The following is a 9,029-nucleotide window of genomic DNA, read 5'->3' as shown; positions in this document are numbered from 1 at the left end:
GAGTGTCCTTGGGGTTGCTGGGAAGCAGAACGTGTTCTTAAGCCCCAGGAATCTGTGAGACTGCTGTCTCTTTAAATATCCAAAATAGTCAAGCCGTTTTTTAATCATTCAAAATGGTGGCACCCTCCAGACCAGCAAAAGTCCACAGTTCAGCCCACCTTTCTCATCACCTTCTCCATTTGTTCCCCAGTGACCGTGCAGTCCTCCGTGCTGTCCCTGGCTAGCAGGATGATTTTTAGGTTAATTCTTCGGTCCTACCACCACTCGGGAATCTCCAAGCTGTGTGTGCCGTCAGAATCGCTCAGGATCGCTGCCAGACTGCACCTCCATCTGTCTCCTTTTTTGGTATTTTCATGCAGATTCTTCTGCTAGTTGGGGTTTAGTCCACTTCTATATCCTTTCCTTCAAGTCTCAGGGGTCCAAGATTATTTTCTGTGTCTGTGTTAAATGGTTTCCCTTTTCTTTGTTGAAGAGGGTCTGTGCAGTCTTTCTGCCTAGTCCGCCATCTTGTCGGAACTTGACATAAACCTTTTTATGAATATTATCAAACTGAGTAACAATCTTAAGTAAGAATATTCTGAACAAGGATAAGTGCAGGTATAAAAACTCTGAAGTGAAAAAAAAAAAGCGGAGGGTATATGGAGCTGAAAGAAGGTTTATGTGAGTAGGGAGAAAAAATGAAAACGTGTTGAAGACATTTCTTATATAGAGTTTAGATTTTATTTTAAGAACTCTATCTATGTTTATGCAGAGTAGTAACGTGCTCTTCTTCACTTTTTAAAATATCAATGCAGCATGGAAAATGGACTGGAGATTTCAGAGGAAGCACCATAACCAAAGAGCTACTACAGGATTGTAGGCAAAAGGCAAGGCTAGCTTGGATTAGGTTGTAGCACTAGACCTAGGGAAAAATCCATATATTTGGGATATATTTTGAAGATGGAGACTTCAGTAATATGATATATTTTATGAATGGGTTTAAGCAAAGGGAATAAATTTAGGATTATACCTAGATTTTGTGGGTGGAATAACTAAAGAGACTAGAATGGAAGCAACTAAATTCTGGAAAAGTATGACAAAGGAAAAGATTTAAGGTAGGAATAACTCACTAAGGGATAACTAGGATTTAAGTTTGAAATATTTTTGTCAATTCTGTTTTAAAATCCTAGTGAAAAGAACTAGGCAAATTGAATTATAAAAGTATGATCCAAGCTTCTGTGTTGATATGAACTAAAATCTATATCTATGCCAAAATAAGAAATTCTGCAGGTTTGTTGTTGTTGTTATTGTTGTTGTTTATGGTACATACACACAATGGAATAATATGCAACCCTAAAGAATAACATATAATCTGCAAAACACCACATGATGTGGATGAACTTGGAGGACATTACTCTATGTGAAATAAGTCAGTCCCAGAAGAAGAAATATTGTATTAGTCTGTTATTGTGAAAAGTCAAGGGAAAGTTCATATATGGAAGGAAATTTTCTTTGTTGGTTACCAGGGGTGAAAGGGGAGTGGAGGGAACACTGCTATATAGGTAGAGACAAGTACTGATTTGGGTGAAGGGAAGGGCAATGTACCAAATGTGAGTGATCAACACAGTGGCAGTGAGGAAGACAAAGACAGAAAAAGGTGAATGGGAGGTACAGACAACAAAGATGAACCCTTTTGCACATACAGTGCTTCATTGTCAGTGATGGCAAACATTGATCTATGGGTGGATAGATGGGTGGACAGGCTGAACGATTAGGTATGTCTATGCAGTGGTGAGTGTGCCCATGACCATGTATAGGGTTGGCAGACAATGTTTCTACAAGTGTATTTGTACTCTTAATAAGAATTTCTACATATATAGAGGAGCTGACAAGGGACTTGTACTCACTTCCTGGCCACAGCCAACTATCCAGAGGGAGTGAGTATTTGTACCTGTGGACTCGGGACCATAGTCCCAGGGGATGTCAAGCTCAGTTGGCATAATATACTACACAGAAACATTGTTCCACATCCTTCTTTGGTGAGTAGCAACTGGGATCTTAAAAGTTTGCAAGGAACCATCTAGATGTGATGAAGGGTCTCTCCTTATCCAGAGCAAAGAAGAATGAAGAAAACCAAAGATGCATGGAAACAATTCGTCCAAGGGACTCGTACACCATGGGATCCTCAGCCTATATAGCTATAAAACCAGAATAACTAGATGGTGCCCGGCTACCACTGTCAACTATTCAGAAGGGGATCTATATAGGAAATCCTGGATAGAGTGGAAGAACAACATTGAATGAAACTCAAAATCACTAAAAAAAAAAAAAAAAAGGACAAGGTTTGCTGGTCTGATAGAGCCTGGTGGAACCCCTGAGATTATGGCCTCTAGCTGCTCTTCATGTCTGGAAATGAACCCACTCCTGTGGCTTCCAGGCAAACAAAAGACAGGCATATGAGCTGAACATTTACATTAGATAAATATATTCCTTGGAGAGATCCATCATGGGAGAATAGAAGGGCTGTATATGCACCAGGACAGCTCGTGGGGCAGGAGTGCATGGGAGGGAAGGACACAGGAAAGAGGTGGCTATGGGGAGGAAATGGGAGAGCTGCTGCATCATTGGAGATTACAGTCAATGCCATGAGATGAAGTGTATGTGAACTACTGTGTGGAAGAATAATTTGCTCTGTAAACTTTCACCCAAATCACAATGAAATTTTAAAAAAAGAAAATCTGCAGTTTTTTGTGTATTCATAATTTTAGGATCATGTACAGTTTTACATAAAACCTATATTGTTAATTCTATTTCCTCTCTAAAATATATTTGCTTGAAAAGTAGACCAAATTATTTCTAACTTGTACAGTAAATGCCTTAGGCACTATGCCACCAAAGCTCCCATTTTATCTGTGGTATGCCTCAATTTTCATTATCTGTGGAATGGTATGGTATAAGAATTTTCTTTCTCTCTACTATATAGTAAAAAGAAAAAAGGAAATCCTTGTACCATCCAGCGTAGTGCTTAAAACATTTGACTGCTAAACAAAAGGCTGGTGGTTCAATCCCACCAGCCACTTCTCAGAGGGAAGACTGGGCAATCTACTTCCGTAGAGATACCACCTCAGAAATCCAAAGAAGGGTCTCTATGAGTTGGAAATGACTAGAGGACAGTGAGTTTGTTTGTTTGTTTGTTTTGTCTACTACATAGTGACTGAACTAAGAATATGATGTATATTATGCACAAGATAATCTTGGAAAAACTATGAATAAAAATGTGTCAAGGCTGATTAACTGACACAAAACTTTGGCAGACTTAAAACACTGTTGGAATGGAGTATTTGAAAAGTCTAAAGTCAGAAACCCTGATTAGATAATGTCTTAGTTATCTAGTGCTGCTATATCAGAAATATCATGGATGTTGAAATTTATTCTTTCACAATTTAGGAGACTAGACATCCAAATTTAGGGCACCAGCTCTAGGGGATGGTTTTCTCTGCCTGTCAGCTCTAGCAGAATGTCTTTGTCTCCTTTCAGCATCTACAAATTCTACCCTTTACAAAAACTCATGCCTTTGCCATGTGCAAAATACATTTACCCTATCATATCATCCCAAAAGTCTTAAATCAACTCCAAGTCTAAAATGTACTGGGAAATATATCATCTTCATCTGTGAACCTGTGAACTCTAGAATATAATTTATCTGTTTCCAATGTACAATGATGGAATGGGTACACGGTAGAAATTTCCCTTAAAAATGGGAGAAAAAAACAGGGATCAAGCAAGTCCAAAACCCACCAGAACAATTTCTCTGGGACTATCTGGGCAATTGCACTACACTCCCGACTCTGGGTGTTTGCCACGCTCTGGTTTATGGATGCAGACTCCTCAGCCTTGGGTTCCAGCTCCACATTCTTCTTCCACCCCTTTGGGCATGGCAACTCCACCTTCTCAGCTTCGGGTAGCAGATCTTGGCCCATCCCTCTGACACTCTTGAGTGGCACTTCCACACTCCAGAAGCAAGTTGGTGAAGATCTGACTCTTTGAAAACTAGAAATCCATACTCACACCCTTTGAGACAATAAGCCATGGCTCCACCCTTTGAAACGCCAGAAGTCATGGCCCTACCCTTCGAGACCAAAGCAGCTCTGCTTCCTATGCTCCTGTTTTCTTCAGCTTCTGCTTCCTGGTTCCTCTAAAGCCTGCTGGGTCAGCTTGGCCTCTGTCCTACTAGGTCCAGTGGAACAAAGCTCTTTCTTTAGCTCTATTGTTAAGGACCCAAAGACACCCCACTCTGCCATGAAGTCTCCAGCCTGAAGGCACTTAGTTCTTTTGCACCATGGGTCAGCTCCTGCACTGTCTTGCACTTATCCCTTGGCTCTGTTACACTGTTTCTCTGCCACAGTTTCTCTGATGCTGCTGCTCACTATCTATGCCATCTCTGATGTTACAGCGCTCCTCAGTTCCTTCTGAGCCCTCACCAGAATTGCCTTTGATGTCAATAATTCCACCAACAGTCTCTTCAAGACAATCTAGGCTTTTACTATGAGTCACCTTAAAACTCTTCCAGCTTCTACTCATTATTCAGTTTCAAAACTGCTTCTACATTTAGGTATCTGTTAGAACAGCACCTCATGCTTGGTAACAAATTTTGTCTTAGTTACGTAGTGCTGCTAGAACAGAAATACCACGATGGGTATCTTTAACAAACAGAATTTTTTTCTCTCTCACAGTTTAGGGTACAAGAAGTCCAAATTCAGGGTGCCAGCTCTAGGAGAAGCCTTTCTCTCTGTGGGCTCTGGGAAAAGTCCTTGTCTCCTTTCAACAAGTGCAAGGACCAAAGGATGTGCTCCATTCCTGACTCTTCTTTCTTGGTGGTACTGAGATGCCTCCTTCTCTAAGTGCTTCTCTCTCCTTTAATCTCTTATAAGATAAAAGGTGTTGTATGCAACTCCTAGAACAACTCAATTTACATTGGATTAAGGCTGTGATTTGAGTAATGATATTGCATCCAACTCTACTTTTCTTGCAACTGATTGGTTGACGGTATCAGATCATATCATGGAGGAAGATTACATCATTATATAACTGACAAACCTCTGAGAATCACGGCCCACTCAAATTGACACGTGTTTTTGGGGTACATAATTCAATCCATGATTGGTAGTAAAATTTTTTAGATACTGAGAGGCTATTTTTTTTGTGTCTGTAAGTAGAATGTGGGCAATACATATACAGGAGCCTCCCTTCTGAAGAAGTTCATTCTTGATATCGTTGGAAAAAGTACAAAGTTAGGGGTGTGTCCTTAGGAGAATTAAATATTTCCTTTTGTGGAAATTATAGTAATACTATTTGGAAATATTTACCTTATATATAGAAAAAAATATATATTGTTCTCATTGCTACTTAAAAAAATAAACAAAACCAATTTTTTTAAAAAATCATACTGGTACAATTCAACTGATTGTTGCTTTCTCTTTCTACAAGCACAAGTGCCAAACTTTGTCTGAGAGGAAATCATTTAAGGCTACCCTTTCTTCATATGGTTTAATTATCTTGTTATAGAAAGAACCCATTCTTAAACTATTGAGAATGGTGACTCCAGATAAATTGTCGTATCATGGATTACAACTGATTTGGGTGGTTGTTTTAAGCAATGGGTTAAAATACTAACTCTTTTAAACAAATGAGTTGTTTCAACTTAGATTTATATGTGTTTTGCATAAGTGTGTGTGCTCATACATGTGTGGATAAAGGCAAATACATGAGCATACCAAACTCATGTGTTTTTTACACATCAAATACAACATGGCCACATACCTGTGGAGTAGTTAAAAGCATTTTCACTAGTCATATCACTTTCTCCACCTGAGAATATAAGCACTCACTAGACTATAAATTATCGCATGGAGGAACTGGATCTCTTTGCTTTTAGCTCGGTTTAGTACATAGCACATACTAGGTACTAAACATTTGTCCAATTAGTTGCAATTACTTCTTCTAACCATTCCCTTTTTCTCTCTCTTCCGTCCCTCTGCACATCATATGAGAGCAGTCTTTTCTAATTATCATCATTCATTATTTATCGCTGTTTAAAGCAACATCCTCCTAATATTATTGAAAAGCGTTACAACTAGCAAAGTAAATAATAATCTTTGGTTTGCCAAATTCAATAGTTTTTATTAACCATCTTCCTTCTGACTTCTTTGGAATATTAGCAGAGTTATCCACATCTTATATTTGAAATTCTGTTCTTTCTTGTATTTTGTCATCCCATCTCACCTTTTATCTCTTGCTGTCTAACAAATCTTTCCCTCTTCTTTGTGTTTACCCTTAAATTTGGTAGTTGTCAAAGTTTTGCCTTCAGATCTATTCTCTTTTCATTCTTCTTGTACTTTCTGGACATTTTCACTTATTCTAGGGCTTTAGCTCCCAAATCTATGTTGATGATGCCAAAACCTACATTCGGATCTTGATCTTATTTTCTGAATATTTTTATTGCAATATTAAATATCTCTATTGAGCTGTAGTACAATATTCCTTTGGTTTAAAAAAAAAATACATGAAAATAAAAATGGATTCTTGGTAGCTTAAGAAAAACAAATCAAAGGGAGGATTACTGAAGTTATTACTAAAAATTTTTGAGGGACCTAAACCATCCATAGTGGCTAAGACACTTGCCTGCTAACCAGACGGCTGGCGGTTCAAACCCACCAGCCAACTCCTCGGAAGGAAGGTTGGGCAATCCTACTTCCGTAGTGATACTGCCTCGGAAACCCAAGGAGGGGTCGCTATGAGTCAGGGCTGACTCGACGGCACATAACAACAACAACAACACAAACCATCCAATGTATGACAGCCATAAGAGACCAGACCCCTGAAAGGAACCCAGGAAATGCTTTTTTTTTCCCATCTCTTACCTGTACCTCTCAGTGAATACCTGTTTACACTCTCTCTCACACTGCTAACTAGTTTTTGTACTCTTTAGCTTACATGTTGTCATGTGACAACCATTAGTCCCCAATTTTACATCCCTTCAGTCTCTGCTATCCAAGGAGAGATTAATTTTGTTTTCTCTGCTCTAAGTTAAAATTCTGAAGCAAGGACTCTTAGTAGTTGACCCTGTAAAGGTACTGCCTCAACCCATCCACTGTAGTCACAGAAGAGGGTTAATTGTACAAATATGGCAGTTCCTTAAACACCGTTGAAGTAAGAAGAGGCATTTCTCAAGAACAAGAGGTAAATGGAGGGTATATAACCTGCTTGGCTAGACTAAATAATAGGTTTCCATTACAATGGCCCATAGACACTTTCTAGAAAAGAAAGGAAGGGGAGGAACTTCAGATTCTTTCAATAAGAAGAATAATTCTGCCCAGATACTCAAGCTGTAAACTGTTGAATTGGTTTGCGCTCTGTCCTGTTATCCAAACATATTCAGTCTGTCAATTTTAAAACTCAACTGGTTTTTTGCTCCATCTTTGCCAGCCCCACTATTAATTAACCTCTGTCACCTCCTCTCTTACTTCCTAATTGTTCTCCCTGATCTCACCATTTGTCCTTCAAATTTTTGTCCACACGAGACCAACAAGGGAGCTCTGGTAGCGTAGTGCCTAAAGCACTTGACTACTAACCAGAAGGCTGGCAGTTCAAACCCACCAGCCACTCCTCAGAAGAAAGGTTGGGCAATCTACTTCCAAAGTGATACTGCCTTGGAGTCCCATAGAAGGGTCGCTATGAGTCAGGTCTGACTCGACGGCAAATAACAACAACAACAACAAGAAGACCAACAAACCACACCATGCCACTTCATTATTTCAAAACTATCCCAACCTATAGAATAAAATACAAATGGCCCAGCTTTATGCACTGCCCCTCATCATCCAGAGAATCCCCACCACACACGTTGTTAGTTGCGTTCAAGTTGATTCTGACTCATGATGACTCTATGCATGCAAAGTAGAATTGATCCATAGGATTTTTAAGACTTTGGTCTTTAAGAAACACTAGCCACCTTTGGGTGGGTTTGAACTGCTAATCTTTTGGTTAGTGATAGAATGCTTAACCATTTGCACCATCCTGTGACTCTTCCACTATCCATGGACAACCTTTCGGCAAGCTGAGGACCTATTTTTTTTTTTTTTTTTTATCAAGTAGATAATTTATTCAAGCTCCTAGAAGGTTGGGCAATCCTACTTCCGTAGTGATACTGCCTCGGAAACCCAAGGAGGGGTCACTATGAGTCGGGGCCGACTCGACGGCACATAACAACAACAACAACAACAAGGCTTTAATATATGCCAATCTCTGGCCCAGAAATGACCTAATTCTCTGTTTATTTGGCAAAATCTTCCTCATCGATCTGAACTTACCTCAGGAACAATTAAAAGATCACCTTTTCTGAAAAATCTGTCTTGCCACTTCATATCCTACAGGAAATTCATCTTACCTACTTTACCTAGTATAAAACTTTTTGCACCTCTCAGTTTTCTTCTGCACTTTGTTATTTATTTTATTAACATCTGAAAGAAAGAGACAATAGTGTGCATTTTATATTTCTCCATTTTCCTAGAACCTCAAGCAGGATTTGGTGCAGAGAATGAATCTGTGAATACATTCCTGAATTAAAACTATGAATGTTTTTATTACTGATCACAGTTTTAAAAATCACAGTTTTTGTTATGGAAAATTTTTTAATTGCAAGTAATCTCTTTTCAATGGGCTGCCTTATGCAAAATTATTCAAATTAAAACTTGTTACTGAGTTCTCCCTACGTGATCTATGGCACTGTTGAAATATCCTCAGCCCCAAGCAGTTAACTCTCTGGGCTGAGAATAATACATAAATAAATAATGATATTAAAAGTCAGATTATAAATGTTAGAGGTACAAGAAAATGCTTACAGGAGAAAAAAGAAAGATTAATTGTAGTTGGAATCTACCAGTACAAATCAAACAACACAAAGTAGAGGAGGACATAGTCTCAAATGCCATGCAAAGTGGTCAAATAAATGAACATCATGTGTTTTTCTTTTATTCTGTGAGAATGTGGTA

This window comes from Orycteropus afer, unplaced genomic scaffold, assembly GCF_000298275.1.
Source record: "Orycteropus afer afer isolate SDZICR_OR568_19922 unplaced genomic scaffold, OryAfe1.0 scaffold00066, whole genome shotgun sequence".
NCBI lineage: Eukaryota > Metazoa > Chordata > Mammalia > Tubulidentata > Orycteropodidae > Orycteropus > Orycteropus afer.
The sequence above is the reverse complement of the archived record's forward strand: the minus strand, read 5'-3'. Positions refer to the sequence as shown.